The 12404-nt window shown below is 35.2% G+C and overlaps 3 non-coding genes across 3 annotated transcripts; all 3 read right to left on the bottom strand.

Moving 5' to 3' along the window:
• Positions 1–739: 739 nt before the first annotated feature.
• TRNAE-UUC (transfer RNA glutamic acid (anticodon UUC)) lies at positions 740–811 on the bottom strand. The gene has a single exon. It is a non-coding gene; the product is annotated as a tRNA-Glu (tRNA).
• Positions 812–2794: 1983 nt separating this feature from the next.
• TRNAE-UUC (transfer RNA glutamic acid (anticodon UUC)) lies at positions 2795–2866 on the bottom strand. The gene has a single exon. It is a non-coding gene; the product is annotated as a tRNA-Glu (tRNA).
• Positions 2867–6967: 4101 nt separating this feature from the next.
• Positions 6968–7039, bottom strand: TRNAE-UUC (transfer RNA glutamic acid (anticodon UUC)). The gene has a single exon. It is a non-coding gene; the product is annotated as a tRNA-Glu (tRNA).
• Between the last annotated feature and the right edge of the window lie 5365 nt (positions 7040–12404).

Genomic DNA, 12404 nt, shown 5'->3' with positions numbered 1-12404 from the left:
GCCTTTGTGATAGACTCAACAGCCTCAAAAGCGTTACAATTAAGTTGACTATTCCATGAAATTAACTTTCTGAAGTTTAACTTTCGGATATGGTGATATTATATAAAAAATGTTCCATTGTCGGGAATCGAACCCGGGTCTTCGGGGATGCCAGATATCCTTGCAGATGGACGACAGTGGAGTGTTAGTTTTAATTTATAATGCATTATTAATTTCTCTAAATTGATTTCTTCATTATATTTTTCATTCGTGAAAGACTTCACAACCTCAAAAGCGATATGGTTAACTTGACTTTCCAACATGCCGATAAAATTAAATTTTAGAAATTAACTTATAGATATAGTGAAATTATATAAAAAATGTGAGCCTCCTAGGTGAAAGCTATATATCCTAACCGTTGGAGGACACTGGAGTATTTCTTTTAGTTTACAATGTATCAATAATTTATCTAAATTGATTTCTTCATTATCTTTTGCCTTTGTGATAGACTCCACAAGCTCAAAAGCGATACAATTAAGTTAACTTTCCTACATGCCGGTGAAATTATATAAAAAATGTGGGTCTCCTGGTTTAAAGCTGGAGGACATTGGAGTATTTCTTTTAGTTTACAATGCATCAATAATTTTTTTAAATTGATTTCTTCATTATCTTTTGCCTTTGTGATAGACTCCACAACCTCAAAAACGATACATTTAAGATGCGTATACCACATGGAAATGGTGGTATTATATATAAAACGTTCCATTACCGGGAATTGAACCCGGGTCTCCTGGGTGAAAGCCAGATATCCTAACCGCTGGACGACAATGGAGAATTTATTTTTAATTTACAATGCATCAATAATTTGTCTAAATTAATTTCTTCATTATATTTTGCTTTCGTGAAAGACTCCACAACCTCAAAAGTGATATAATTAACTTGACTTTCGCATATGGTGATAAAATTAACTTTTAGAAATTAACCTATGGATATGGTGAAATTATATTTTAAAAAGTGGGTCTTCTAGGTGTAAGCTATATATCCTAACCGTTGGAGGACACTCGTGTATTACTTTTAGTTTACAATGCATCAATGAGTTTTCTAAATTGATTTCTTCATTATTTATTGTCTTTGTGATAGACTCCATAACCTCAAAAGCGATACAATTAAGTTGACTATTCCATAAAATTAACTTACTAAAGTTTATTTTCGGATGTGGTGGTATTATATAAAAAGTGTTCCATTGTCGGGAATCGAACCCAGGTCTTCGGTGACGCCTGATATCCTGACACCTAGACGACAATGGAGTATTAATTTTAATTTACCTTGCATCAATAATTTGTCTAAATTGATTTCTTCGTTATCTTTTGCCTTCGTGAAAGACTCCACAACCTCAAAAGCGATATGGTTAACATGACTTTCAAACATGCTGATAAATTTGAATTTCAGAAATTAACTTATGGATATAGTGAAATTATATAAAAAAATGTGAGCCTCCTAGGTGAAAGCTAGATATCCTAACCGTTGGAGGACACTGGAGTATTTCTTTTAGTTTACAATGTATCAATGATTTATCTAAATTGATTTCTTCATTATCTTTTGCCTTTGTGATAGACTCCACAACCTCAAAAGCGATACATTTAAGATGAATATACCACATGCCAATAAAATTAACTTTCTGAAGTTAACTTCCGGATATGGTGGTATTATATATAAAATGTTCCATTGTAGGGAATTGAACCCGGGTCACCTGGGCGAAAGTCAGATATCCTAAACGCTGGACGACAATGGAGTGTTTTTTTTACTTTACAGTGCATCATTAATTTGTCTAAATTGATTTCTTCCTTATCTTTTGCCTTCGTGAAAAACTCCACAACCTCAAAAGCGATATAATTAACATGACTTTCGCATATGCTGATAAAATTAACTTTCAAAAATTAACTTATGGATATGGTGAAATCATATTTAAAAAAGTGTGTGTTCTGGGTGAAAGCTATGTATTCTAACCGCTGGAGGACACTGGAGTATTTCTTTTAGTTTATAATGCGTCATTATCTCTTGCCTTTGTGATAGACTCAACAGCCTCAAAAGCGATACAATTAAGTTGACTATTCCATAAAATTAACTTTCTGAAGTTTAACTTTTGGATATGGTGGTATTATATAAAACATGTTCCATTGTCGGGAATCGAACCCGGGTCTTCGGGGATGCCACATATCCTTGCAGATGGACGACAATGGAGTATTAGTTTTAATTAATAATGCATTATTAATTTCTCTAAATTGATTTCTTGATTATATTTTGCCTTCGTGAAAGACTCCACAACCTTAAAAGCGATATGGTTAAATTGAGTTTCCAACATGCCGATAAAATTAAATTTTAGAAATTAACTTATAGATATAGTGAAATTATATAAAAAATGTGAGTGTCCTAGGTGAAAGCTAGATATCCTAACCGTTGGAGGACTCTGGAGTATTTCTTTTAGTTTACAATGTATCAATGATTTATCTAAATTGATTTATTCATTATCTTTTGCCTTTGTGATAGACTCCACAACCTCAAAAGCGATACAATTAAGTTAACTTTCCCACATGCCGGTGAAATTATATAAAAAATGTGGGTCTCCTGGTTGAAAGCTAGATATCCTAACCGCTGGAGGACATTGGAGTATTTCTTTTAGTTTACAATGCATCAATAATTTTTTTAAATTGATTTCTTCATTATCTTTTGCCGTTGTGATAGACTCCACAAACTCAAAAACGATACATTTAAGATGCGTATACCACATGCCGATGGTGGTATTATATATAAAACGTTCCATTACCGGGAATTGAAACCGGGTCTCCTGGGTGAAAGCCAGATATCCTAACCGCTGGACGACAATGGAGAAATTATTTTTAATTTACAATGCATCAATAATTTGTCTAAATTAATTTCTTCATTATCTTTTGCTTTCGTGAAAGACTCCACAACCTCAAAAGTGATATAATTAACTTGACTTTCGCATATGCTGATAAATGTAACTTTCAGAAATTAACCTATGGATATGGTGAAATTATATTTTAAAAAGTGGGTCTTCTAGGTGAAAGCTATATATCCTAACCGTTGGAGGACACTGGAGTATTACTTTTAGTTTACAATGCATCAATGAATTTTCTAAATTGATTTCTTCATTATTTGTTTTCTTTGTGATAGACTCCACAACCTCAAAAGCGATACAATTAAGTTGACTATTCCATAAAATTAACTTACTAAAGTTTAACATTCGGATATGGTGGTATTATATAAAAAATGTTCCATTGTCGGGAATCGAACCCAGGTCTTCGGTGACGCCTGATATCCTGAAAACTAGACGACAATGGAGTATTAGTTTAAAATTTATAATGCATCAATAATTTGTCTAAATTGATTTCTTCATTATCTTTTGCCTTCGTGAAAGACTCCGCAACCTCAAAAGCGATATGGTTAACATGACTTTCCAACATGCTGATAAATTTAAATTTCAGAAATTAACTTATGGATATAGTGAAATTATATAAAAAAATGTGAGTCTCCTTGGTGAAAGCTAGATATCCTAACAGTTGGAGGAACTGGAGTATTTGTTTTAATTACAATGTATCAATGATTTATTTAAATTGATTTCTTCATTATCTTTTGCCTTTGTGATAGACTCCACAACCTCAAAAGCGATACAATTAAGTTGACTATTCCATAAAATTAACTTACTAAAGTTTAACTTTCGGATATGGTGGTTTTATATAAAAAATGTTCCATTGTCGGGAATCAAACCCAGGTCTTCGGTGACGCCTGATATCCTGACAACTAGACGACAATGGAGAATTTATTTTTAATTTACAATGCATCAATAATTTGTCTAAATTAATTTCTTCATTATCTTTTTCTTTCGTGAAAGACTCCACAACCTCAAAAGTGATAAAATTAACGTGACTTTCGCATATGCTGATAAAATTAACTTTCAGAAATTAACCTATGGATATGGTGAACTTATATTTTAAAATGTGAGTCTCCTAGGTGAAAGCTAGATATCCTAACAGTTGGAGGACACTGGAGTATTTCTTTTAGTTTACAATGTATTAATAATTTATCTAAATTGATTTCTTCATTATCTTTTGCCTTTGTGATAGACTCCACAACCTCAAAAGCGATACAATTAAGTTGACTATTCCATAAAATTAACTTACTAAAGTTTAACTTTCGGATATGGTGGTTTTATATAAAAAATGTTCCATTGTCGGGAATCGAACCCAAGTCTTCGGGGACGCCTGATATCCTGACAGCTAGACGACAACGGAGTATTAGTTTTAATTTACAATGCATCAAAAATTTGTCTAAATTGATTTCTTCATTATCTTTTCCCTTCGTGAAAGACTCCACAACCTCAAAAGCGAAATGGTTAACATGACTTTCCAACATGCTGATAAATTTAAATTTCAGAAATTAACTTATGGATATAGTGAAATTATATTAAAAAAATGTGAGTCTCCTAGGTGAAAGCTAGATATCCTAACAGTTGGAGGACACTGGAGTATTTCTTTTAGTTACAAGGTATCAATGATTTATCTAAATTGATTTCTTCATTATCTTTTGCCTTTGTGATAGACTCCAAAACCTCAAAAGCGATACATTTAAGATGACTATACCACATGCCAATAAAATTAACTTTCTGAAGTTAACTTCCGGATATGTAGGTATTATATATAAAATGTTCCATTGTCGGGAATTGAACCCGGGTCACCTAGGCGGAAGTCATATATCCTAAACGCTGGACGACAATGGAGTGTTTTTTTTACTTTACAGTGCATTAATAATTTGTCAAAATTGATTTCTTCTTTATCTTTTGCCTTCGTGAAAAACTCCACAACCTCAAAAGCGATATAATTAACATGACTTTCGCATATGTTGATAAAATTAAATTTCAAAAATTAACTTATGGATATGGTGAAATTATATTTTAAAAAGTGGGTCTTCTGGGTGAAAGCTATATATTCTAACCGCTGGAGGACACTGGAGTATTCCTTTTAGTTTATAATGCGTCATTATCTCTTGCCTTTGTGATAGACTCAACAGCCTCAAAAGCGATATAATTAAGTTGACCATTCCATAAAATTAACTTTCTAAAGTTTAACTTTCGGATATGGTGGTATTATATAAAAAATGTTCCATTGTCGGGAATCGAACCCGGGTCTTCGGGGATGCCAGATATTCTTGCAAATGGACGAAAATGGAGTATTAGTTTTAATTTATAATGCATTATTAATTTCTCTAAATTGATTTCTTCATTATATTTTGCCTTCGTTAAAGACTCCACAACCTCAAAAGCGATATGGTTAACTTGACTTTCCAACATGCCGATAAAATTAAATTTTAGAAATTAACTTATAGATGTAGTGAAATTATATAAAAAATGTGAGTCTCCTAGGTGAAAGCTAGATATCCTAACCGTTGAAGGACACTGGAGTATTTCTTTTAGTTTACAATGTATCAATGATTTATCTAAATTGATTTCTTCATTATCCCTTGCCTTTGTGGTAGACTCCACAACCTCAAAAGCGATACAATTAAGTTAACTTTCCCACATGCCGGTGAAATTATATAAAAAAATGTGGGTCTCCTGGTTGAAAGCTAGATATCCTAACCGTTGGAGGACATTGGAATTGAACCCGGGTCTCCTGGGTGAAAGCTAGATATCCTAACCGCTGGCGACAATGGAGAATTTATTTTTAATTTACAATGCATCAATAATTTGTCTAAATTAATTTCTTCATTATCTTTTGCTTTCGTGAAAGACTCCACAACCTCAAAAGTGATATAATTAACTTGACTTTCGCATATGCTGATAAAATTAACTTTCAGAAATTAACCAATGGATATGGTGAAATTAAATTTTAAAAAGTGGGTCTTCTAGGTGAAAGCTATATATCCTAACCGTTGGAGGACACTGGAGTATTACTTTTAGTTTACAATGCATCAATGAATTTTCTAAATTGATTTCTTCATTATCTGTTGTCTTTGTGATAGACTCCACAACCTCAAAAGCGATACAATTAAGTTGACTATTCCATAAAATTAACTTACTAACCTATGGATATGGTGAAATTATATTTTAAAAAGTTGGTCTTCTAGGTGAAAGCTTTATATCCTAACCGTCGGAGGACACTGGAGTATTACATTTAGTTTACAATGCATCAATGAATTTTCTAAATTGATTTCTTCATTATCTGTTGTCTTTGTGATAGACTCCACGACCTCAAAAGCGATACAATTAAGTTGACAATTCCATAAAATTAACTTACTAAAGTTTAACTTTCGGATACGGTGGTATTATATAAAAAATGTTCCATTGTCGGGAATCGAACCTAGGTCTTCGTTGACGCCTGATATCCTGACAGCTAGACGACAATGGAGTATTAGTTTTAATTTACAATGCATCAATAATTTGTCTAAATTGATTTCTTCATTATCTTTTGCCTTCGTGAAAAAGACTCCACAACCTCAAAAGCGATATGGTTAACATGACTTTCCAACATGCTAATAAATTTGAATTTCAGAAATTAACTTATGGATATAGTGAAATTATATAAAAAAATGTGAGTCGCCTAGGTGAAAGCTAGATATCCTAACCGTTGGAGAACACTGGAGTATTTCTTTTAGTTTACAATGTATCAATGATTTATCTAAATTGATTTCTTCATTATCTTTTGCCTTTCTGATAGACTCCACAACCTCTAAAGCGATACAATTAAGTTAACTTTCCCACATGCCGTTGAAATTATATAAAAAAATGTGGGTCTCCTGGTTGAAAGCTAGATATCCTAACCGTTGGAGGACATTGGAGTATTTCTTTTAGTTGACAATGCGTCAATAATTCTTCATTATCTTTTGCCTTTGTGACAGATTCCACAACCTCAAAAACGATACATTTAAGATGCGTATACCACATGCCAATGGTGGTATTATATATAAAACGTTCCATTGCCGGGAATTGAACCCGGGTCTCCTGGGTGAAAGCCAGATATCCTAACCGCTGGACGACAATGGAGAATTTATTTTTAATTTACAATGCATCAATAATTTGTCTAAATTAATTTCTTCATTATCTTTTGCTTTCGTGAAAGACTCCACAACCTCAAAAGTGATATAATTAACTTGACATTCGCATATGCTGATAAAATTAACTTTCAGAAATTAACCTATGGATATGGTGAAATTATATTTTAAAAAGTTGGTCTGCTAGGTGAAAGCTTTATATCCTAACCGTCGGAGGACACTGGAGTATTACATTTAGTTTACAATGCATCAATGAATTTTCTAAATTGATTTCTTCATTATCTGTTGTCTTTGTGATAGACTCCACAACCTCAAAAGCGATACAATTAAGTTGACAATTCCATAAAATTAACTTACTAAAGTTTAACTTTCGGATACGGTGGTATTATATAAAAAATGTTCCATTGTCGGGAATCGAACCTAGGTCTTCGGTGACGCCTGATATCCTGACAGCTAGACGACAATGGAGTATTAGTTTTAATTTATCATGCATTATTAATTTCTCTAAATTGATTTTTTCATTATATTTTGCCTTCGTGAAAGACTCCACAACCTCAAAAGCGATATGGTTAACTTGACTTTCCAACATGCCGATAAAATTAAATTTTAGAAATTAACTTATAGATATAGTGAAATTATATAAAAAATGTGAGTCTCCTAGGGACTTTATTAATCAACCATTAATAAAGAAAATGCCTTTTATTATTAATAAATAATTCGATACAAGTACCAAAAGTATTGGCCTCTAGGGCTTACACCAACAATCTCCCACTAGCACTAGAGCCAATCAGGCATACCCCGTATGCCCATTGATCTAGTATGGCCATCATGCTTCTGCTGCGCAAGAGGCTTTGTCAGTGGGTCAACAACATTGTCAAGTGTAGGTACTTTACATATTTTCGCACAACGCCTAAGTATGTGTTTGGATCGTTGGTGAGATCTAGGCTCCTTAGCTTTGTGCGATAACACCATTGTTATCATAATAGAGACCAATGGGATCCACAATGCTAGGGACTATGCCAAGTTTATTGATCCAAACAGCTTCCTTTGCTGCACTTAAGGCAGCAATATACTCGGCCTCAGTTGTAGAATCAGCAACTGCATCTTGCGTTGAACTTTTCAAGCTCACAGTGCCACCATTTTAGCAAAACACATAACCAGATTGGAATCATTCATATTAAAGCGTCTCAGCACTTTGTCTATGTACTCTGACTTTAGGCCAAGCATTTCATGATCTATCTCTATAGATTCTGATAGGCTGCTTCACCCAGGTCCTTCATAGAAAAGCATTTCCCCAACCAAGACTTTACTTGTTGCAGGGTAGGGATATCGATTCCAATGAGTAATATGTCATCTACATATAATACCAGGAATACGATCATGCTCCCACTAACCTTCTTGTAGACACAAGTCTCATCTTCGTTCTTGATGAATCCATACAGTTTTACTGTTTCATCAAAACGAAGATTCCATGAGTAGGTCACAGGCTCATCTTGATCCATGAGTAATACATCACCTAGATCAGATATCCATATATCTTAGGTAGGTGACGTATCCTGCCTGACCTACGCTGATCTTGTTCTACTTGAGCAGGTTGCTCTTACACAACTACTTGTGTTTCCTGCTCTAGTTCCTCCATAGGTATATCGATACTTTGTGATTCTTGAATTTCTTCAAGCTCTACTTTCCTCCCACTGATTCATTTGGAAATAAAATCCTTTTCTAGGAAAACTCAAGTTCGAGCGACAAACACTTTGCCCTCAGAAGGATTGTAGAAATAATATCCTCTTGTTTCTTTAGGATACCCCACAAATAAGCATTTATCAGATTTGGGCTTAAGCTTAGTTGAAATTTGTCGTTTCACGTAAACTTCGCAACCCCAAATCTTCATGTAAGACATATGTGGTCTCTTACCACTCCATATCTCATATGGTGTCTTTTCAACCTTTTGGATGGAACACGGTTAAGTGTGTGAGCTAATGTCAATGGTGTATGTCCTCAAAAGGAGTTTGGAAGATTGGTGTGACTCATCATGGATCGGACCATGTCCAACAGGGTTCGATTTCTTCTCTCAGGTACACCCTTCCATTGGGATGTTCCAGGAGGAGTAAGTTGGGATAGGATCCCACACTCTTTCAGATGGTCATCAAACTCTAGGATTAAATACTAATCACTTCGATCTGATTGAAGAGTTTTAATATTCTTACCTAGTTGTATTAATGTTATTAATAGGCATTTCAAGATCAAGGACATATAGTCCATTGTTCATTTGTGCAGTAGCATAGAATATATCATTCAAATAAATTGAGCAACAATTGTTCTTTATTATAAATGAAAAACCAAACTTGTCCAAACAAGCAATGGAAATAATATTCCTGCTAATTGCAGGTACATAATAACAGTTCTCTAACTGAATTATTAAACCCCTAGGTAAAGTCAATACAAAAGTTCCTACGGCTAAAGCAGCAACCTTTGCTCCATAGCCAATTCGTAGGTCGACTTCACCTTTTGCCAAATCTCTACTTCTTTTCAGCCCCTGCACATTTGTATAAATGTGAGAACCGCATCCAGTATCTAATACCCATGATGCAGAAATAGATAAATTAATAACAAAATACCTGAAGTTGAAGTCTCTACTCCATTCTTCTTATCTTCCAGGTACTTTGGACAGTTCCTCTTCCAGTGTCCGGTCTTACCGCAATGGAAGCAGGTGCCTTCTTTTGCTATACCTCCACTAGGCTTCAAAGCAGCAGTGGGTCTGGGATTGGCAACTTCCTTGCCCTTCCCCTTATCACTCTGCTTAGTGGGCCTTTTGTTCTGTCTCTTTCCATTTCCGATCATCAGAATGGACTTCCCTTTTGACTTCAGATTCTGCTCGGCAGTTCTTAACATGGCGAGCAGTTCAGGAAGAGATTTGTCCATATCAATCATATTGAAATTTAGGACAAATTGACTGAAACTATCTGGCAACGATTGCAAGATCAAATCAGTTGCAAGTTCCTTTTCGAGGGGAAAACCCAATCTCTCAAGGTTTTCCACATACCCAATCATCTTGAGTACATGGGGACCTACAGGGGCTCCCTCAGCTAACTTGCTTTGAAAAAGGGCTTTTGAAACTTCAAACCTCTCATGCCTTGCTTGCTCTTGATAGAGCAACTTCAGGTGTTCGATCATATCGAACGCTGACATGTTCTCATGTTGCTTTTGCAATTCTGAGTTCATGGTAGCCAGCATGAGACACGCAGTTTCATTGGCATCATCGACATGCTTCTTATAAGCATCTCTTTCTGCCTTAGGTGCAGAACTAGGAGGTTCCTCTTCAGGAACAGGTGTCTCCAAGACATACAGCCTTTTATCATGTTTGAGGATAATCCTCAGGTTTCGGTGCCAATCCAGAAAATTTGTCCCAGACAATTTTTCCTTATCAAGGATTGATCGCAGGATGTTGTTAGAGGTGTTTGCTGTCATGGTAATCTACACAAGGATTAATGAAAATATAAGTATCATAGAAATATTTAATTAGGCCTTTAATTAAATATGCTCCCACTATTTTACTCAAAACAAATGACCCTCATCATCTGATTCGGAAAATCCCGTTGGAAGATTTTCTAGTGGGTCAAGATCCATATTTCACTTCGTTCTAAGTCCGCGTAGGCGGATTACACAAAACTAGGTTATTTAGGTAGGAACTCCTTCCAATTGTATCTTATACAACTCTCGAAAATTACTGTTGGGTGAATAACTCCTTATTCCAATCCATCATATGGATTATTCCCAACTCTTGCTTCTAAACATATATAATAAAATTATAATTAAGTTTGAACCATTGTCTTAGCAGTTGGATATTACATTTATCCCATCGCACCCTACTAATATAGAACATGCACCTCGCGTAGGCGAAACCTACATATCCTATACCAATCTTGATGAGTGCTAAAACTTGGAAGGCAAACACATATAATATTATTATATTTGTTTAGTTAAATTTGACCCATTGTTTTAACAGTTGGATATTACAATTATCCCATCGCACCTTACTAATATATAGATCATGCACCTCGCGTAGGCGAAACCTACATTATCCATTACTAGTCTTGATGAGTGTTAAAATTTGGAAAGCATAAAACTTAATATTTAGTTTTGAGGGAATTGCAATTTTACTGATCTCACCGGCTTGTTTATCATATAAACCGTCTCTCACATGCATCAACATACATTCACATGCATCAACATACATACAAACAAAATGAAACAGTTATGGCCCCTAGCGCAATTGTTCTCCCAAGCCAATGAGAGAACCTAAGCTAACCTACAACGATCTAAGCTTCTCCAAGCAAGATCTTCAAGGTTGTCCTCCTTTGGCACTGACTTCTTTGCTTTCTTCATATCATTACATTACATGAAAGAAACTCGTTTTACATACGAGGGAGTGAGATGAGAAAAGAAGTTACATTTTGGAGATTAAGAGAGAGGCACGACACGCAGGTCGTATTTTAAAACCCAAAATCAAACAAAGGAAAACTAAGGCCATAACCGATCACCACAAGACAATAATAAACACTTTATTATTATTATAATTAATTCCTTTAATTAATCAAATTAAATTTCGACAACCGATCACACTACGCAGAGTTAGCCGGGGTCCGCTGCCCGGACAGCGGGAACGGGTGTTCCGCTGCCCGTCAGCGGACGGTGGTCAAGGGGGCAGCGCCCCTTGCGGGGTCTAAGGGGCAGCGCCCCGCTCGAAATTTTTAATGAACAATTCATTTAAAAATTGACGTCGTTTTTCGTATCAACACTTGATACTTCAAAGCACTTTTTCTAGCCGAACCGGTGAATTTTTTCTTGCGTTAACCGGTTAACCATATGCGTTAACCGGTTAACACTGTTTGAAAACATTCAGAAAACTCTTTTCTGCCTTGCGTTAACCGGTTAACCAAATGCGTTAACCGTTAACACTGTTTGAAAATCTCAAAAAATTTATTTCGCATTCCGTTAACCGGTTAACCATATGCGTTAACCGGTTAACACTGTTCCAAAATTAAAAAAAATTATTTCGTATTACGTTAACCGGTTAACCATCCGCGTTAACCGGTTAACACTGTTCGGAAAAGTGTTTAGGACGCACAACTCTTGTGCAATCAAACCCCAATCGCATAACTCTCTAACAACACAACCCTTGTGTCGTCACTAACCCTGATGCACCAATTTCAGACCGTCAAACACGTCTCGATTGTTAATTCAGTATGATTGATCAACATGTCATTGCTTCACCATACTAATGTCGGATCAAGAAGCAAACGACCATTGATCGCTCAAAGGAAAACAATCATCGAGGTTTTTGAATGAACGAAACA

This window comes from Lathyrus oleraceus, chromosome 7, assembly GCF_024323335.1.
Source record: "Lathyrus oleraceus cultivar Zhongwan6 chromosome 7, CAAS_Psat_ZW6_1.0, whole genome shotgun sequence".
In the NCBI taxonomy this organism is placed as follows: Eukaryota; Viridiplantae; Streptophyta; class Magnoliopsida; order Fabales; family Fabaceae; genus Lathyrus; species Lathyrus oleraceus.
This window is presented reverse-complemented; position numbering and strand designations above follow the sequence as displayed.